A 17,500-nucleotide genomic window follows, 5' to 3' on the forward strand; every position below is an offset into this window, starting at 1 on the left:
GAAAAAGGAATGGAAAGAATCTATCAACATGGTAGCGTGGCCGAGTGGTCTAAGGCGCTGGATTTAGGCTCCAGTCTCTCTGGGGGCGTGGGTTCGAATCCCACCGCTGCCAGCTGTGGTTTTAATTACAGAGGCCCTGTGTGTACTCGATGAAGGTTCTGAAAACGTGGTGAGAGTACACTTTGCCTTTCAGCGGCCAGGTGCTCAGCCTATCTTCTTTCTGCTAAAGCAGTCAGACTGAGTCCTGCTCCCGGGGCACTGTTCTCCTCTGTGGTTAAGTGACTACCGAAAGTTTCATTGCTGACGATTTTAGTCAATCATGTGTTGATCTGTTCTTCAGAATTCGCCTCAGACTTGCTGTGACAGCAACATTGCCGCAAAAACAGGATTAGAATGCAGCTTTTCGCCCTAGTCAGCATCAGGGAGGCCTTTCCACCGGTCTTAGCGAGCCGGAGAGCGCAGGAGTGCAGGGTAGCGTGGCCGAGCGGTCCAAGGCGCTGGATTAAGGCTCCAGTCTCTTCGGGGGCGTGGGTTTGAATCCCACCGCTGCCAGTAGATGCTTTTGGAAGACTGCTGTGGCTGCTCAAAGTGATGCTGCGTGAACGTCCAAATTCAGCCGCTTTTACATTCCTTGCAATTCAGCCAAGTCGGTGCTGAAAGCCTGTCACGGCCTCTGCTCCTTCCTTACAGATGGATCTGTTCTTCAGAATTCGCCTCAGACTTGCTGTGACAGCAACATTGCCGCAAGCCCTAACCTGCTAGGGATCTGGTTTGTTTTATGAAAAACAGGATTAGAATGCAGCTTTTCGCCCTAGTCAGCATCAGGGAGGCCTTTCCACCGGTCTTAGAGAGCCGGAGAGCGCAGGAGTGCAGGGTAGCGTGGCCGAGCGGTCCAAGGCGCTGGATTAAGGCTCCAGTCTCTTCGGGGTCGTGGGTTCGAATCCCACCGGTGCCAGTAGATGCTTTTGGAAGACTGCTGTGGCTGCTCAAAGTGATGCTGCGTGAACGTCCAAATTCAGCCGCTTTTACATTCCTTGCAATTCAGCCAAGTCGGTGCTGAAAGCCTGTCACGGCCTCTGCTCCTTCCTTACAGATGCACCGTGTTGAAGCAGGGACGTCAATAGTTTACAATCACAGTGAAGTTACTTCAAAACAGGAAAAATCGCTTGAATAAAATAACAGTGGAAAGCAATAAGTAGGCAAAAGGATGGAAACAGCCAGTTTTACTCATTGAAAAAAATAACAGTGGAAAGCAATAAGTAGGCAAAAGGATGGAAACAGCCAGTTTTACTCATTGAAAAAAATAACAGTGGAAAGCAATAAGTAGGCAAAAAGATGGAAACAGCCAGTTTTACTCATTGAAAAGGGCTTAGTGTGGTAGCGTTGCCTCTATTTCCGGAAGGTGGAAGGTGGAAAAAGGAATGGAAAGAAACTATCAACCTGGTAGCGTGGCCGAGTGGTCTAAGGCGCTGGATTTAGGCTCCAGTCTCTCTGGGGGCGTGGGTTCGAATCCCACCGCTGCCAGCTGTGGTTTTAATTACAGAGGCCCTGTGTGTACTCGATGAAGGTTCTGAAAACGTGGTGAGAGTACACTTTGCCTTTCAGCGGCCAGGTGCTCAGCCTATCTCCTTTCTGCTAAAGCAGTCAGACTGAGTCCTGCTCCCGGGGCACTGTTCTCCTCTGTGGTTAAGTGACTACCGAAAGTTTCATTGCTGACGATTTTAGTCAATCCTGTGTTGATCTGTTCTTCAGAATTCGCCTCAGACTTGCTGTGACAGCAACATTGCCGCAAACCCTAACCTGCTAGGGATCAGGTTTGTTTTACGAAAAACAGGATTAGAATGCAGCTTTTCGCCCTAGTCAGCATCAGGGAGGCCTTTCCACCGGTCTTAGCGAGCCGGAGAGCGCAGGAGTGCAGGGTAGCGTGGCCGAGCGGTCCAAGGCGCTGGATTAAGGCTCCAGTCTCTTCGGGGGCGTGGGTTCGAATCCCACCGCTGCCAGTAGATGCTTTTGGAAGACTGCTGTGGCTGCGCAAAGTGATGCTGCGTGAACGTCCAAATTCAGCCGCTTTTACATTCCTTGCAATTCAGCCAAGTCGGTGCTGAAAGCCTGTCACGGCCTCTGCTCCTTCCTTACAGATGCACCGTGTTGAAGCAGGGACGTCAATAGTTTACAATCACAGTGAAGTTACTTCAAAACAGGAAAAATCGCTTGAATAAAATAACAGTGGAAAGCAATAAGTAGGCAAAAGGATGGAAACAGCCAGTTTTACTCATTGAAAAAAATAACAGTGGAAAGCAATAAGTAGGCAAAAGGATGGAAACAGCCAGTTTTACTCATTGAAAAGGGCTTAGTGTGGTAGCGTTGCCTCTATTTCCGGAAGGTGGAAGGTGGAAAAAGGAATGGAAAGAAACTATCAACCTGGTAGCGTGGCCGAGTGGTCTAAGGCGCTGGATTTAGGCTCCAGTCTCTCTGGGGGCGTGGGTTCGAATCCCACCGCTGCCAGCTGTGGTTTTAATTACAGAGGCCCTGTGTGTACTCGATGAAGGTTCTGAAAACGTGGTGAGAGTACACTTTGCCTTTCAGCGGCCAGGTGCTCAGCCTATCTCCTTTCTGCTAAAGCAGTCAGACTGAGTCCTGCTCCCGGGGCACTGTTCTCCTCTGTGGTTAAGTGACTACCGAAAGTTTCATTGCTGACGATTTTAGTCAATCCTGTGTTGATCTGTTCTTCAGAATTCGCCTCAGACTTGCTGTGACAGCAACATTGCCGCAAGCCCTAACCTGCTAGGGATCAGGTTTGTTTTACGAAAAACAGGATTAGAATGCAGCTTTTCGCCCTAGTCAGCATCAGGGAGGCCTTTCCACCGGTCTTAGCGAGCCGGAGAGCGCAGGAGTGCAGGGTAGCGTGGCCGAGCGGTCCAAGGCGCTGGATTAAGGCTCCAGTCTCTTTGGGGTCGTGAGTTCGAATCCCACCGCTGCCAGTAGATGCTTTTGGAAGACTGCTGTGGCTGCTCAAAGTGATGCTGCGTGAACGTCCAAATTCAGCCGCTTTTACATTCCTTGCAATTCAGCCAAGTCGGTGCTGAAAGCCTGTCACGGCCTCTGCTCCTTCCTTACAGATGCACCGTGTTGAAGCAGGGACGTCAATAGTTTACAATCACAGTGAAGTTACTTCAAAACAGGAAAAATCGCTTGAATAAAATAACAGTGGAAAGCAATAAGTAGGCAAAAGGATGGAAACAGCCAGTTTTACTCATTGAAAAAAATAACAGTGGAAAGCAATAAGTAGGCAAAAGGATGGAAACAGCCAGTTTTACTCATTGAAAAAAATAACAGTGGAAAGCAATAAGTAGGCAAAAGGATGGAAACAGCCAGTTTTACTCATTGAAAAGGGCTTAGTGTGGTAGCGTTGCCTCTATTTCCGGAAGGTGGAAGGCGGAAAAAGGAATGGAAAGAAACTATCAATCTGGTAGCGTGGCCGAGTGGTCTAAGGCGCTGGATTTAGGCTCCAGTCTCTCTGGGGGCGTGGGTTCGAATCCCACCGCTGCCAGCTGTGGTTTTAATTACAGAGGCCCTGTGTGTACTCGATGAAGGTTCTGAAAACGTGGTGAGAGTACACTTTGCCTTTCAGCGGCCAGGTGCTCAGCCTATCTCCTTTCTGCTAAAGCAGTCAGACTGAGTCCTGCTCCCGGGGCACTGTTCTCTGTGGTTAAGTCATTGCTGACGATTTTAGTCAATACTGTGTTGATCTGTTCTTCAGAACTCACCTCAGACTTGCTGTGACAGCAACATTGCCGCAAGCCCTAACCTGCTAGGGATCAGGTTTGTTTTACGAAAAACAGGATTAGAATGCAGCTTTTCGCCCTAGTCAGCATCAGGGAGGCCTTTCCACCGGTCTTAGCGAGCCGGAGAGCGCAGGAGTGCAGGGTAGCGTGGCCGAGCGGTCCAAGGCGCTGGATTAAGGCTCCAGTCTCTTCGGGGGCGTGGGTTCGAATCCCACCGCTGCCAGTAGATGCTTTTGGAAGACTGCTGTGGCTGCGCAAAGTGATGCTGCGTGAACGTCCAAATTCAGCCGCTTTTACATTCCTTGCAATTCAGCCAAGTCGGTGCTGAAAGCCTGTCACGGCCTCTGCTCCTTCCTTACAGATGCACCGTGTTGAAGCAGGGACGTCAATAGTTTACAATCACAGTGAAGTTACTTCAAAACAGGAAAAATCGCTTGAATAAAATAACAGTGGAAAGCAATAAGTAGGCAAAAGGATGGAAACAGCCAGTTTTACTCATTGAAAAAAATAACAGTGGAAAGCAATAAGTAGGCAAAAGGATGGAAACAGCCAGTTTTACTCATTGAAAAGGGCTTAGTGTGGTAGCGTTGCCTCTATTTCCGGAAGGTGGAAGGTGGAAAAAGGAATGGAAAGAAACTATCAACCTGGTAGCGTGGCCGAGTGGTCTAAGGCGCTGGATTTAGGCTCCAGTCTCTCTGGGGGCGTGGGTTCGAATCCCACCGCTGCCAGCTGTGGTTTTAATTACAGAGGCCCTGTGTGTACTCGATGAAGGTTCTGAAAACGTGGTGAGAGTACACTTTGCCTTTCAGCGGCCAGGTGCTCAGCCTATCTCCTTTCTGCTAAAGCAGTCAGACTGAGTCCTGCTCCCGGGGCACTGTTCTCCTCTGTGGTTAAGTGACTACCGAAAGTTTCATTGCTGACGATTTTAGTCAATCCTGTGTTGATCTGTTCTTCAGAATTCGCCTCAGACTTGCTGTGACAGCAACATTGCCGCAAGCCCTAACCTGCTAGGGATCAGGTTTGTTTTACGAAAAACAGGATTAGAATGCAGCTTTTCGCCCTAGTCAGCATCAGGGAGGCCTTTCCACCGGTCTTAGCGAGCCGGAGAGCGCAGGAGTGCAGGGTAGCGTGGCCGAGCGGTCCAAGGCGCTGGATTAAGGCTCCAGTCTCTTTGGGGTCGTGAGTTCGAATCCCACCGCTGCCAGTAGATGCTTTTGGAAGACTGCTGTGGCTGCTCAAAGTGATGCTGCGTGAACGTCCAAATTCAGCCGCTTTTACATTCCTTGCAATTCAGCCAAGTCGGTGCTGAAAGCCTGTCACGGCCTCTGCTCCTTCCTTACAGATGCACCGTGTTGAAGCAGGGACGTCAATAGTTTACAATCACAGTGAAGTTACTTCAAAACAGGAAAAATCGCTTGAATAAAATAACAGTGGAAAGCAATAAGTAGGCAAAAGGATGGAAACAGCCAGTTTTACTCATTGAAAAAAATAACAGTGGAAAGCAATAAGTAGGCAAAAGGATGGAAACAGCCAGTTTTACTCATTGAAAAAAATAACAGTGGAAAGCAATAAGTAGGCAAAAGGATGGAAACAGCCAGTTTTACTCATTGAAAAGGGCTTAGTGTGGTAGCGTTGCCTCTATTTCCGGAAGGTGGAAGGCGGAAAAAGGAATGGAAAGAAACTATCAATCTGGTAGCGTGGCCGAGTGGTCTAAGGCGCTGGATTTAGGCTCCAGTCTCTCTGGGGGCGTGGGTTCGAATCCCACCGCTGCCAGCTGTGGTTTTAATTACAGAGGCCCTGTGTGTACTCGATGAAGGTTCTGAAAACGTGGTGAGAGTACACTTTGCCTTTCAGCGGCCAGGTGCTCAGCCTATCTCCTTTCTGCTAAAGCAGTCAGACTGAGTCCTGCTCCCGGGGCACTGTTCTCTGTGGTTAAGTCATTGCTGACGATTTTAGTCAATACTGTGTTGATCTGTTCTTCAGAACTCACCTCAGACTTGCTGTGACAGCAACATTGCCGCAAGCCCTAACCTGCTAGGGATCAGGTTTGTTTTACGAAAAACAGGATTAGAATGCAGCTTTTCGCCCTAGTCAGCATCAGGGAGGCCTTTCCACCGGTCTTAGCGAGCCGGAGAGCGCAGGAGTGCAGGGTAGCGTGGCCGAGCGGTCCAAGGCGCTGGATTAAGGCTCCAGTCTCTTCGGGGGCGTGGGTTCGAATCCCACCGCTGCCAGTAGATGCTTTTGGAAGACTGCTGTGGCTGCGCAAAGTGATGCTGCGTGAACGTCCAAATTCAGCCGCTTTTACATTCCTTGCAATTCAGCCAAGTCGGTGCTGAAAGCCTGTCACGGCCTCTGCTCCTTCCTTACAGATGCACCGTGTTGAAGCAGGGACGTCAATAGTTTACAATCACAGTGAAGTTACTTCAAAACAGGAAAAATCGCTTGAATAAAATAACAGTGGAAAGCAATAAGTAGGCAAAAGGATGGAAACAGCCAGTTTTACTCATTGAAAAAAATAACAGTGGAAAGCAATAAGTAGGCAAAAGGATGGAAACAGCCAGTTTTACTCATTGAAAAAAATAACAGTGGAAAGCAATAAGTAGGCAAAAGGATGGAAACAGCCAGTTTTACTCATTGAAAAGGGCTTAGTGTGGTAGCGTTGCCTCTATTTCCGGAAGGTGGAAGGTGGAAAAAGGAATGGAAAGAAACTATCAACCTGGTAGCGTGGCCGAGTGGTCTAAGGCGCTGGATTTAGGCTCCAGTCTCTCTGGGGGCGTGGGTTCGAATCCCACCGCTGCCAGCTGTGGTTTTAATTACAGAGGCCCTGTGTGTACTCGATGAAGGTTCTGAAAACGTGGTGAGAGTACACTTTGCCTTTCAGCGGCCAGGTGCTCAGCCTATCTCCTTTCTGCTAAAGCAGTCAGACTGAGTCCTGCTCCCGGGGCACTGTTCTCCTCTGTGGTTAAGTGACTACCGAAAGTTTCATTGCTGACGATTTTAGTCAATCCTGTGTTGATCTGTTCTTCAGAATTCGCCTCAGACTTGCTGTGACAGCAACATTGCCGCAAGCCCTAACCTGCTAGGGATCAGGTTTGTTTTACGAAAAACAGGATTAGAATGCAGCTTTTCGCCCTAGTCAGCATCAGGGAGGCCTTTCCACCGGTCTTAGCGAGCCGGAGAGCGCAGGAGTGCAGGGTAGCGTGGCCGAGCGGTCCAAGGCGCTGGATTAAGGCTCCAGTCTCTTTGGGGTCGTGAGTTCGAATCCCACCGCTGCCAGTAGATGCTTTTGGAAGACTGCTGTGGCTGCTCAAAGTGATGCTGCGTGAACGTCCAAATTCAGCCGCTTTTACATTCCTTGCAATTCAGCCAAGTCGGTGCTGAAAGCCTGTCACGGCCTCTGCTCCTTCCTTACAGATGCACCGTGTTGAAGCAGGGACGTCAATAGTTTACAATCACAGTGAAGTTACTTCAAAACAGGAAAAATCGCTTGAATAAAATAACAGTGGAAAGCAATAAGTAGGCAAAAGGATGGAAACAGCCAGTTTTACTCATTGAAAAAAATAACAGTGGAAAGCAATAAGTAGGCAAAAGGATGGAAACAGCCAGTTTTACTCATTGAAAAAAATAACAGTGGAAAGCAATAAGTAGGCAAAAGGATGGAAACAGCCAGTTTTACTCATTGAAAAGGGCTTAGTGTGGTAGCGTTGCCTCTATTTCCGGAAGGTGGAAGGCGGAAAAAGGAATGGAAAGAAACTATCAATCTGGTAGCGTGGCCGAGTGGTCTAAGGCGCTGGATTTAGGCTCCAGTCTCTCTGGGGGCGTGGGTTCGAATCCCACCGCTGCCAGCTGTGGTTTTAATTACAGAGGCCCTGTGTGTACTCGATGAAGGTTCTGAAAACGTGGTGAGAGTACACTTTGCCTTTCAGCGGCCAGGTGCTCAGCCTATCTCCTTTCTGCTAAAGCAGTCAGACTGAGTCCTGCTCCCGGGGCACTGTTCTCTGTGGTTAAGTCATTGCTGACGATTTTAGTCAATACTGTGTTGATCTGTTCTTCAGAACTCACCTCAGACTTGCTGTGACAGCAACATTGCCGCAAGCCCTAACCTGCTAGGGATCAGGTTTGTTTTACGAAAAACAGGATTAGAATGCAGCTTTTCGCCCTAGTCAGCATCAGGGAGGCCTTTCCACCGGTCTTAGCGAGCCGGAGAGCGCAGGAGTGCAGGGTAGCGTGGCCGAGCGGTCCAAGGCGCTGGATTAAGGCTCCAGTCTCTTCGGGGGCGTGGGTTCGAATCCCACCGCTGCCAGTAGATGCTTTTGGAAGACTGCTGTGGCTGCGCAAAGTGATGCTGCGTGAACGTCCAAATTCAGCCGCTTTTACATTCCTTGCAATTCAGCCAAGTCGGTGCTGAAAGCCTGTCACGGCCTCTGCTCCTTCCTTACAGATGCACCGTGTTGAAGCAGGGACGTCAATAGTTTACAATCACAGTGAAGTTACTTCAAAACAGGAAAAATCGCTTGAATAAAATAACAGTGGAAAGCAATAAGTAGGCAAAAGGATGGAAACAGCCAGTTTTACTCATTGAAAAAAATAACAGTGGAAAGCAATAAGTAGGCAAAAGGATGGAAACAGCCAGTTTTACTCATTGAAAAAAATAACAGTGGAAAGCAATAAGTAGGCAAAAGGATGGAAACAGCCAGTTTTACTCATTGAAAAGGGCTTAGTGTGGTAGCGTTGCCTCTATTTCCGGAAGGTGGAAGGTGGAAAAAGGAATGGAAAGAAACTATCAACCTGGTAGCGTGGCCGAGTGGTCTAAGGCGCTGGATTTAGGCTCCAGTCTCTCTGGGGGCGTGGGTTCGAATCCCACCGCTGCCAGCTGTGGTTTTAATTACAGAGGCCCTGTGTGTACTCGATGAAGGTTCTGAAAACGTGGTGAGAGTACACTTTGCCTTTCAGCGGCCAGGTGCTCAGCCTATCTCCTTTCTGCTAAAGCAGTCAGACTGAGTCCTGCTCCCGGGGCACTGTTCTCCTCTGTGGTTAAGTGACTACCGAAAGTTTCATTGCTGACGATTTTAGTCAATCCTGTGTTGATCTGTTCTTCAGAATTCGCCTCAGACTTGCTGTGACAGCAACATTGCCGCAAGCCCTAACCTGCTAGGGATCAGGTTTGTTTTACGAAAAACAGGATTAGAATGCAGCTTTTCGCCCTAGTCAGCATCAGGGAGGCCTTTCCACCGGTCTTAGCGAGCCGGAGAGCGCAGGAGTGCAGGGTAGCGTGGCCGAGCGGTCCAAGGCGCTGGATTAAGGCTCCAGTCTCTTCGGGGGCGTGGGTTCGAATCCCACCGCTGCCAGTAGATGCTTTTGGAAGACTGCTGTGGCTGCGCAAAGTGATGCTGCGTGAACGTCCAAATTCAGCCGCTTTTACATTCCTTGCAATTCAGCCAAGTCGGTGCTGAAAGCCTGTCACGGCCTCTGCTCCTTCCTTACAGATGCACCGTGTTGAAGCAGGGACGTCAATAGTTTACAATCACAGTGAAGTTACTTCAAAACAGGAAAAATCGCTTGAATAAAATAACAGTGGAAAGCAATAAGTAGGCAAAAGGATGGAAACAGCCAGTTTTACTCATTGAAAAAAATAACAGTGGAAAGCAATAAGTAGGCAAAAGGATGGAAACAGCCAGTTTTACTCATTGAAAAGGGCTTAGTGTGGTAGCGTTGCCTCTATTTCCGGAAGGTGGAAGGTGGAAAAAGTAATGGAAAGAAACTATCAACCTGGTAGCGTGGCCGAGTGGTCTAAGGCGCTGGATTTAGGCTCCAGTCTCTCTGGGGGCGTGGGTTCGAATCCCACCGCTGCCAGCTGTGGTTTTAATTACAGAGGCCCTGTGTGTACTCGATGAAGGTTCTGAAAACGTGGTGAGAGTACACTTTGCCTTTCAGCGGCCAGGTGCTCAGCCTATCTCCTTTCTGCTAAAGCAGTCAGACTGAGTCCTGCTCCCGGGGCACTGTTCTCCTCTGTGGTTAAGTGACTACCGAAAGTTTCATTGCTGACGATTTTAGTCAATCCTGTGTTGATCTGTTCTTCAGAATTCGCCTCAGACTTGCTGTGACAGCAACATTGCCACAAGCCCTAACCTGCTAGGGATCAGGTTTGTTTTACGAAAAACAGGATTAGAATGCAGCTTTTCGCCCTAGTCAGCATCAGGGAGGCCTTTCCACCGGTCTTAGCGAGCCGGAGAGCGCAGGAGTGCAGGGTAGCGTGGCCGAGCGGTCCAAGGCGCTGGATTAAGGCTCCAGTCTCTTTGGGGTCGTGGGTTCGAATCCCACCGCTGCCAGTAGATGCTTTTGGAAGACTGCTGTGGCTGCTCAAAGTGATGCTGCGTGAACGTCCAAATTCAGCCGCTTTTACATTCCTTGCAATTCAGCCAAGTCGGTGCTGAAAGCCTGTCACGGCCTCTGCTCCTTCCTTACAGATGCACCGTGTTGAAGCAGGGACGTCAATAGTTTACAATCACAGTGAAGTTACTTCAAAACAGGAAAAATCGCTTGAATAAAATAACAGTGGAAAGCAATAAGTAGGCAAAAGGATGGAAACAGCCAGTTTTACTCATTGAAAAAAATAACAGTGGAAAGCAATAAGTAGGCAAAAGGATGGAAACAGCCAGTTTTACTCATTGAAAAAAATAACAGTGGAAAGCAATAAGTAGGCAAAAGGATGGAAACAGCCAGTTTTACTCATTGAAAAGGGCTTAGTGTGGTAGCGTTGCCTCTATTTCCGGAAGGTGGAAGGCGGAAAAAGGAATGGAAAGAAACTATCAATCTGGTAGCGTGGCCGAGTGGTCTAAGGCGCTGGATTTAGGCTCCAGTCTCTCTGGGGGCGTGGGTTCGAATCCCACCGCTGCCAGCTGTGGTTTTAATTACAGAGGCCCTGTGTGTACTCGATGAAGGTTCTGAAAACGTGGTGAGAGTACACTTTGCCTTTCAGCGGCCAGGTGCTCAGCCTATCTCCTTTCTGCTAAAGCAGTCAGACTGAGTCCTGCTCCCGGGGCACTGTTCTCTGTGGTTAAGTCATTGCTGACGATTTTAGTCAATACTGTGTTGATCTGTTCTTCAGAACTCACCTCAGACTTGCTGTGACAGCAACATTGCCGCAAGCCCTAACCTGCTAGGGATCAGGTTTGTTTTACGAAAAACAGGATTAGAATGCAGCTTTTCGCCCTAGTCAGCATCAGGGAGGCCTTTCCACCGGTCTTAGCGAGCCGGAGAGGGCAGGAGTGCAGGGTAGCGTGGCCGAGCGGTCCAAGGCGCTGGATTAAGGCTCCAGTCTCTTCGGGGGCGTGGGTTCGAATCCCACCGCTGCCAGTAGATGCTTTTGGAAGACTGCTGTGGCTGCGCAAAGTGATGCTGCGTGAACGTCCAAATTCAGCCGCTTTTACATTCCTTGCAATTCAGCCAAGTCGGTGCTGAAAGCCTGTCACGGCCTCTGCTCCTTCCTTACAGATGCACCGTGTTGAAGCAGGGACGTCAATAGTTTACAATCACAGTGAAGTTACTTCAAAACAGGAAAAATCGCTTGAATAAAATAACAGTGGAAAGCAATAAGTAGGCAAAAGGATGTAAACAGCCAGTTTTACTCATTGAAAAAAATAACAGTGGAAAGCAATAAGTAGGCAAAAGGATGGAAACAGCCAGTTTTACTCATTGAAAAGGGCTTAGTGTGGTAGCGTTGCCTCTATTTCCGGAAGGTGGAAGGCGGAAAAAGGAATGGAAAGAAACTATCAATCTGGTAGCGTGGCCTTGTGGTCTAAAGCGCTGGATTTAGGCTCCAGTCTCTCTGGGGGCGTGGGTTCGAATCCCACCGCTGCCAGCTGTGGTTTTAATTACAGAGGCCCTGTGTGTACTCGATGAAGGTTCTGAAAACGTGGTGAGAGTACACTTTGCCTTTCAGCGGCCAGGTGCTCAGCCTATCTCCTTTCTGCTAAAGCAGTCAGACTGAGTCCTGCTCCCGGGGCACTGTTCTCCTCTGTGGTTAAGTGACTACCGAAAGTTTCATTGCTGACGATTTTAGTCAATCCTGTGTTGATCTGTTCTTCAGAATTCGCCTCAGACTTGCTGTGACAGCAACATTGCCGCAAGCCCTAACCTGCTAGGGATCAGGTTTGTTTTACGAAAAACAGGATTAGAATGCAGCTTTTCGCCCTAGTCAGCATCAGGGAGGCCTTTCCACCGGTCTTAGCGAGCCGGAGAGCGCAGGAGTGCAGGGTAGCGTGGCCGAGCGGTCCAAGGCGCTGGATTAAGGCTCCAGTCTCTTCGGGGGCGTGGGTTCGAATCCCACCTCTGCCAGTAGATGCTTTTGGAAGACTGCTGTGGCTGCTCAAAGTGATGCTGCGTGAACGTCCAAATTCAGCCGCTTTTACATTCCTTGCAATTCAGCCAAGTCGGTGCTGAAAGCCTGTCACGGCCTCTGCTCCTTCCTTACAGATGCACCGTGTTGAAGCAGGGACGTCAATAGTTTACAATCACAGTGAAGTTACTTCAAAAAAGGAAAAATCGCTTGAATAAAATAACAGTGGAAAGCAATAAGTAGGCAAAAGGATGGAAACAGCCAGTTTTACTCATTGAAAAAAATAACAGTGGAAAGCAATAAGTAGGCAAAAGGATGGAAACAGCCAGTTTTACTCATTGAAAAGGGCTTAGTGTGGTAGCGTTGCCTCTATTTCCGGAAGGTGGAAGGCGGAAAAAGGAATGGAAAGAAACTATCAATCTGGTAGCGTGGCCTTGTGGTCTAAAGCGCTGGATTTAGGCTCCAGTCTCTCTGGGGGCGTGGGTTCGAATCCCACCGCTGCCAGCTGTGGTTTTAATTACAGAGGCCCTGTGTGTACTCGATGAAGGTTCTGAAAACGTGGTGAGAGTACACTTTGCCTTTCAGCGGCCAGGTGCTCAGCCTATCTCCTTTCTGCTAAAGCAGTCAGACTGAGTCCTGCTCCCGGGGCACTGTTCTCCTCTGTGGTTAAGTGACTACCGAAAGTTTCATTGCTGACGATTTTAGTCAATCCTGTGTTGATCTGTTCTTCAGAATTCGCCTCAGACTTGCTGTGACAGCAACATTGCCGCAAGCCCTAACCTGCTAGGGATCAGGTTTGTTTTACGAAAAACAGGATTAGAATGCAGCTTTTCGCCCTAGTCAGCATCAGGGAGGCCTTTCCACCGGTCTTAGCGAGCCGGAGAGCGCAGGAGTGCAGGGTAGCGTGGCCGAGCGGTCCAAGGCGCTGGATTAAGGCTCCAGTCTCTTCGGGGGCGTGGGTTCGAATCCCACCTCTGCCAGTAGATGCTTTTGGAAGACTGCTGTGGCTGCTCAAAGTGATGCTGCGTGAACGTCCAAATTCAGCCGCTTTTACATTCCTTGCAATTCAGCCAAGTCGGTGCTGAAAGCCTGTCACGGCCTCTGCTCCTTCCTTACAGATGCACCGTGTTGAAGCAGGGACGTCAATAGTTTACAATCACAGTGAAGTTACTTCAAAACAGGAAAAATCGCTTGAATAAAATAACAGTGGAAAGCAATAAGTAGGCAAAAGGATGGAAACAGCCAGTTTTACTCATTGAAAAAAATAACAGTGGAAAGCAATAAGTAGGCAAAAGGATGGAAACAGCCAGTTTTACTCATTGAAAAAAATAACAGTGGAAAGCAATAAGTAGGCAAAAGGATGGAAACAGCCAGTTTTACTCATTGAAAAGGGCTTAGTGTGGTAGCGTTGCCTCTATTTCCGGAAGGTGGAAGGTGGAAAAAGGAATGGAAAGAAACTATCAACCTGGTAGCGTGGCCGAGTGGTCTAAGGCGCTGGATTTAGGCTCCAGTCTCTCTGGGGGCGTGGGTTCGAATCCCACCGCTGCCAGCTGTGGTTTTAATTACAGAGGCCCTGTGTGTACTCGATGAAGGTTCTGAAAACGTGGTGAGAGTACACTTTGCCTTTCAGCGGCCAGGTGCTCAGCCTATCTCCTTTCTGCTAAAGCAGTCAGACTGAGTCCTGCTCCCGGGGCACTGTTCTCCTCTGTGGTTAAGTGACTACCGAAAGTTTCATTGCTGACGATTTTAGTCAATCCTGTGTTGATCTGTTCTTCAGAATTCGCCTCAGACTTGCTGTGACAGCAACATTGCCGCAAGCCCTAACCTGCTAGGGATCAGGTTTGTTTTACGAAAAACAGGATTAGAATGCAGCTTTTCGCCCTAGTCAGCATCAGGGAGGCCTTTCCACCGGTCTTAGCGAGCCGGAGAGCGCAGGAGTGCAGGGTAGCGTGGCCGAGCGGTCCAAGGCGCTGGATTAAGGCTCCAGTCTCTTTGGGGTCGTGGGTTCGAATCCCACCGCTGCCAGTAGATGCTTTTGGAAGACTGCTGTGGCTGCGCAAAGTGATGCTGCGTGAACGTCCAAATTCAGCCGCTTTTACATTCCTTGCAATTCAGCCAAGTCGGTGCTGAAAGCCTGTCACGGCCTCTGCTCCTTCCTTACAGATGCACCGTGTTGAAGCAGGGACGTCAATAGTTTACAATCACAGTGAAGTTACTTCAAAACAGGAAAAATCGCTTGAATAAAATAACAGTGGAAAGCAATAAGTAGGCAAAAGGATGGAAACAGCCAGTTTTACTCATTGAAAAAAATAACAGTGGAAAGCAATAAGTAGGCAAAAGGATGGAAACAGCCAGTTTTACTCATTGAAAAGGGCTTAGTGTGGTAGCGTTGCCTCTATTTCCGGAAGGTGGAAGGCGGAAAAAGGAATGGAAAGAAACTATCAATCTGGTAGCGTGGCCTTGTGGTCTAAAGCGCTGGATTTAGGCTCCAGTCTCTCTGGGGGCGTGGGTTCGAATCCCACCGCTGCCAGCTGTGGTTTTAATTACAGAGGCCCTGTGTGTACTCGATGAAGGTTCTGAAAACGTGGTGAGAGTACACTTTGCCTTTCAGCGGCCAGGTGCTCAGCCTATCTCCTTTCTGCTAAAGCAGTCAGACTGAGTCCTGCTCCCGGGGCACTGTTCTCCTCTGTGGTTAAGTGACTACCGAAAGTTTCATTGCTGACGATTTTAGTCAATCCTGTGTTGATCTGTTCTTCAGAATTCGCCTCAGACTTGCTGTGACAGCAACATTGCCGCAAGCCCTAACCTGCTAGGGATCAGGTTTGTTTTACGAAAAACAGGATTAGAATGCAGCTTTTCGCCCTAGTCAGCATCAGGGAGGCCTTTCCACCGGTCTTAGCGAGCCGGAGAGCGCAGGAGTGCAGGGTAGCGTGGCCGAGCGGTCCAAGGCGCTGGATTAAGGCTCCAGTCTCTTCGGGGGCGTGGGTTCGAATCCCACCTCTGCCAGTAGATGCTTTTGGAAGACTGCTGTGGCTGCTCAAAGTGATGCTGCGTGAACGTCCAAATTCAGCCGCTTTTACATTCCTTGCAATTCAGCCAAGTCGGTGCTGAAAGCCTGTCACGGCCTCTGCTCCTTCCTTACAGATGCACCGTGTTGAAGCAGGGACGTCAATAGTTTACAATCACAGTGAAGTTACTTCAAAACAGGAAAAATCGCTTGAATAAAATAACAGTGGAAAGCAATAAGTAGGCAAAAGGATGGAAACAGCCAGTTTTACTCATTGAAAAAAATAACAGTGGAAAGCAATAAGTAGGCAAAAGGATGGAAACAGCCAGTTTTACTCATTGAAAAGGGCTTAGTGTGGTAGCGTTGCCTCTATTTCCGGAAGGTGGAAGGCGGAAAAAGGAATGGAAAGAAACTATCAATCTGGTAGCGTGGCCTTGTGGTCTAAAGCGCTGGATTTAGGCTCCAGTCTCTCTGGGGGCGTGGGTTCGAATCCCACCGCTGCCAGCTGTGGTTTTAATTACAGAGGCCCTGTGTGTACTCGATGAAGGTTCTGAAAACGTGGTGAGAGTACACTTTGCCTTTCAGCGGCCAGGTGCTCAGCCTATCTCCTTTCTGCTAAAGCAGTCAGACTGAGTCCTGCTCCCGGGGCACTGTTCTCCTCTGTGGTTAAGTGACTACCGAAAGTTTCATTGCTGACGATTTTAGTCAATCCTGTGTTGATCTGTTCTTCAGAATTCGCCTCAGACTTGCTGTGACAGCAACATTGCCGCAAGCCCTAACCTGCTAGGGATCAGGTTTGTTTTACGAAAAACAGGATTAGAATGCAGCTTTTCGCCCTAGTCAGCATCAGGGAGGCCTTTCCACCGGTCTTAGCGAGCCGGAGAGCGCAGGAGTGCAGGGTAGCGTGGCCGAGCGGTCCAAGGCGCTGGATTAAGGCTCCAGTCTCTTCGGGGGCGTGGGTTCGAATCCCACCTCTGCCAGTAGATGCTTTTGGAAGACTGCTGTGGCTGCTCAAAGTGATGCTGCGTGAACGTCCAAATTCAGCCGCTTTTACATTCCTTGCAATTCAGCCAAGTCGGTGCTGAAAGCCTGTCACGGCCTCTGCTCCTTCCTTACAGATGCACCGTGTTGAAGCAGGGACGTCAATAGTTTACAATCACAGTGAAGTTACTTCAAAACAGGAAAAATCGCTTGAATAAAATAACAGTGGAAAGCAATAAGTAGGCAAAAGGATGGAAACAGCCAGTTTTACTCATTGAAAAAAATAACAGTGGAAAGCAATAAGTAGGCAAAAGGATGGAAACAGCCAGTTTTACTCATTGAAAAAAATAACAGTGGAAAGCAATAAGTAGGCAAAAGGATGGAAACAGCCAGTTTTACTCATTGAAAAGGGCTTAGTGTGGTAGCGTTGCCTCTATTTCCGGAAGGTGGAAGGTGGAAAAAGGAATGGAAAGAAACTATCAACCTGGTAGCGTGGCCAGGTTGCGTGGTAGGTGGCCTGGTAGGTGGCCAGGTTGCGTGGCCTTGTGGTCTAAAGCGCTGGATTTAGGCTCCAGTCTCTCTGGGGGCGTGGGTTCGAATCCCACCGCTGCCAGCTGTGGTTTTAATTACAGAGGCCCTGTGTGTACTCGATGAAGGTTCTGAAAACGTGGTGAGAGTACACTTTGCCTTTCAGCGGCCAGGTGCTCAGCCTATCTCCTTTCTGCTAAAGCAGTCAGACTGAGTCCTGCTCCCGGGGCACTGTTCTCCTCTGTGGTTAAGTGACTACCGAAAGTTTCATTGCTGACGATTTTAGTCAATCATGTGTTGATCTGTTCTTCAGAATTCGCCTCAGACTTGCTGTGACAGCAACATTGCCGCAAAAACAGGATTAGAATGCAGCTTTTCGCCCTAGTCAGCATCAGGGAGGCCTTTCCACCGGTCTTAGCGAGCCGGAGAGCGCAGGAGTGCAGGGTAGCGTGGCCGAGCGGTCCAAGGCGCTGGATTAAGGCTCCAGTCTCTTCGGGGGCGTGGGTTCGAATCCCACCGCTGCCAGTAGATGCTTTTGGAAGACTGCTGTGGCTGCTCAAAGTGATGCTGCGTGAACGTCCAAATTCAGCCGCTTTTACATTCCTTGCAATTCAGCCAAGTCGGTGCTGAAAGCCTGTCACGGCCTCTGCTCCTTCCTTACAGATGGATCTGTTCTTCAGAATTCGCCTCAGACTTGCTGTGACAGCAACATTGCCGCAAGCCCTAACCTGCTAGGGATCTGGTTTGTTTTATGAAAAACAGGATTAGAATGCAGCTTTTCGCCCTAGTCAGCATCAGGGAGGCCTTTCCACCGGTCTTAGAGAGCCGGAGAGCGCAGGAGTGCAGGGTAGCGTGGCCGAG

The 17,500-nt window shown here is 49.1% G+C and overlaps 1 protein-coding gene and 35 non-coding genes across 38 annotated transcripts in view; all 36 read left to right on the top strand.

Annotated features, from left to right (window-relative positions):
* Positions 1-17,500, top strand: part of LOC127953344 (zinc finger protein 271-like) — an 838,866-nt gene that overhangs the window by 426,390 nt on the left and 394,976 nt on the right. The window lies entirely within an intron of this gene.
* Positions 31-112, top strand: trnal-uag (transfer RNA leucine (anticodon UAG)). The gene has a single exon. It is a non-coding gene; the product is annotated as a tRNA-Leu (tRNA).
* On the top strand, positions 471-552 carry trnal-aag (transfer RNA leucine (anticodon AAG)). The gene has a single exon. It is a non-coding gene; the product is annotated as a tRNA-Leu (tRNA).
* trnal-aag (transfer RNA leucine (anticodon AAG)) lies at positions 874-955 on the top strand. Its single transcript has one exon. It is a non-coding gene; the product is annotated as a tRNA-Leu (tRNA).
* trnal-uag (transfer RNA leucine (anticodon UAG)) lies at positions 1,443-1,524 on the top strand. The gene has a single exon. It is a non-coding gene; the product is annotated as a tRNA-Leu (tRNA).
* On the top strand, positions 1,919-2,000 carry trnal-aag (transfer RNA leucine (anticodon AAG)). Its single transcript has one exon. It is a non-coding gene; the product is annotated as a tRNA-Leu (tRNA).
* trnal-uag (transfer RNA leucine (anticodon UAG)) lies at positions 2,424-2,505 on the top strand. Its single transcript has one exon. It is a non-coding gene; the product is annotated as a tRNA-Leu (tRNA).
* trnal-aag (transfer RNA leucine (anticodon AAG)) lies at positions 2,900-2,981 on the top strand. Its single transcript has one exon. It is a non-coding gene; the product is annotated as a tRNA-Leu (tRNA).
* Positions 3,469-3,550, top strand: trnal-uag (transfer RNA leucine (anticodon UAG)). The gene has a single exon. It is a non-coding gene; the product is annotated as a tRNA-Leu (tRNA).
* Positions 3,927-4,008, top strand: trnal-aag (transfer RNA leucine (anticodon AAG)). Its single transcript has one exon. It is a non-coding gene; the product is annotated as a tRNA-Leu (tRNA).
* Positions 4,432-4,513, top strand: trnal-uag (transfer RNA leucine (anticodon UAG)). The gene has a single exon. It is a non-coding gene; the product is annotated as a tRNA-Leu (tRNA).
* Positions 4,908-4,989, top strand: trnal-aag (transfer RNA leucine (anticodon AAG)). Its single transcript has one exon. It is a non-coding gene; the product is annotated as a tRNA-Leu (tRNA).
* On the top strand, positions 5,477-5,558 carry trnal-uag (transfer RNA leucine (anticodon UAG)). The gene has a single exon. It is a non-coding gene; the product is annotated as a tRNA-Leu (tRNA).
* Positions 5,935-6,016, top strand: trnal-aag (transfer RNA leucine (anticodon AAG)). The gene has a single exon. It is a non-coding gene; the product is annotated as a tRNA-Leu (tRNA).
* On the top strand, positions 6,504-6,585 carry trnal-uag (transfer RNA leucine (anticodon UAG)). The gene has a single exon. It is a non-coding gene; the product is annotated as a tRNA-Leu (tRNA).
* On the top strand, positions 6,980-7,061 carry trnal-aag (transfer RNA leucine (anticodon AAG)). The gene has a single exon. It is a non-coding gene; the product is annotated as a tRNA-Leu (tRNA).
* Positions 7,549-7,630, top strand: trnal-uag (transfer RNA leucine (anticodon UAG)). Its single transcript has one exon. It is a non-coding gene; the product is annotated as a tRNA-Leu (tRNA).
* Positions 8,007-8,088, top strand: trnal-aag (transfer RNA leucine (anticodon AAG)). Its single transcript has one exon. It is a non-coding gene; the product is annotated as a tRNA-Leu (tRNA).
* trnal-uag (transfer RNA leucine (anticodon UAG)) lies at positions 8,576-8,657 on the top strand. The gene has a single exon. It is a non-coding gene; the product is annotated as a tRNA-Leu (tRNA).
* On the top strand, positions 9,052-9,133 carry trnal-aag (transfer RNA leucine (anticodon AAG)). The gene has a single exon. It is a non-coding gene; the product is annotated as a tRNA-Leu (tRNA).
* trnal-uag (transfer RNA leucine (anticodon UAG)) lies at positions 9,557-9,638 on the top strand. Its single transcript has one exon. It is a non-coding gene; the product is annotated as a tRNA-Leu (tRNA).
* Positions 10,033-10,114, top strand: trnal-aag (transfer RNA leucine (anticodon AAG)). Its single transcript has one exon. It is a non-coding gene; the product is annotated as a tRNA-Leu (tRNA).
* Positions 10,602-10,683, top strand: trnal-uag (transfer RNA leucine (anticodon UAG)). Its single transcript has one exon. It is a non-coding gene; the product is annotated as a tRNA-Leu (tRNA).
* On the top strand, positions 11,060-11,141 carry trnal-aag (transfer RNA leucine (anticodon AAG)). The gene has a single exon. It is a non-coding gene; the product is annotated as a tRNA-Leu (tRNA).
* On the top strand, positions 11,565-11,646 carry trnal-uag (transfer RNA leucine (anticodon UAG)). Its single transcript has one exon. It is a non-coding gene; the product is annotated as a tRNA-Leu (tRNA).
* Positions 12,041-12,122, top strand: trnal-aag (transfer RNA leucine (anticodon AAG)). Its single transcript has one exon. It is a non-coding gene; the product is annotated as a tRNA-Leu (tRNA).
* On the top strand, positions 12,546-12,627 carry trnal-uag (transfer RNA leucine (anticodon UAG)). Its single transcript has one exon. It is a non-coding gene; the product is annotated as a tRNA-Leu (tRNA).
* On the top strand, positions 13,022-13,103 carry trnal-aag (transfer RNA leucine (anticodon AAG)). Its single transcript has one exon. It is a non-coding gene; the product is annotated as a tRNA-Leu (tRNA).
* trnal-uag (transfer RNA leucine (anticodon UAG)) lies at positions 13,591-13,672 on the top strand. The gene has a single exon. It is a non-coding gene; the product is annotated as a tRNA-Leu (tRNA).
* trnal-aag (transfer RNA leucine (anticodon AAG)) lies at positions 14,067-14,148 on the top strand. The gene has a single exon. It is a non-coding gene; the product is annotated as a tRNA-Leu (tRNA).
* Positions 14,572-14,653, top strand: trnal-uag (transfer RNA leucine (anticodon UAG)). The gene has a single exon. It is a non-coding gene; the product is annotated as a tRNA-Leu (tRNA).
* Positions 15,048-15,129, top strand: trnal-aag (transfer RNA leucine (anticodon AAG)). The gene has a single exon. It is a non-coding gene; the product is annotated as a tRNA-Leu (tRNA).
* trnal-uag (transfer RNA leucine (anticodon UAG)) lies at positions 15,553-15,634 on the top strand. Its single transcript has one exon. It is a non-coding gene; the product is annotated as a tRNA-Leu (tRNA).
* On the top strand, positions 16,029-16,110 carry trnal-aag (transfer RNA leucine (anticodon AAG)). The gene has a single exon. It is a non-coding gene; the product is annotated as a tRNA-Leu (tRNA).
* On the top strand, positions 17,083-17,164 carry trnal-aag (transfer RNA leucine (anticodon AAG)). Its single transcript has one exon. It is a non-coding gene; the product is annotated as a tRNA-Leu (tRNA).
* Positions 17,486-17,500, top strand: part of trnal-aag (transfer RNA leucine (anticodon AAG)) — an 82-nt gene continuing 67 nt past the window's right edge. The window contains exon 1 of the tRNA in view: positions 17,486-17,500. This exon is cut by the window's right edge and continues 67 nt beyond it. This is a non-coding gene — a tRNA (tRNA-Leu).

This window comes from Carassius gibelio, chromosome B3, assembly GCF_023724105.1.
Source record: "Carassius gibelio isolate Cgi1373 ecotype wild population from Czech Republic chromosome B3, carGib1.2-hapl.c, whole genome shotgun sequence".
NCBI classification, from domain to species: domain Eukaryota; kingdom Metazoa; phylum Chordata; class Actinopteri; order Cypriniformes; family Cyprinidae; genus Carassius; species Carassius gibelio.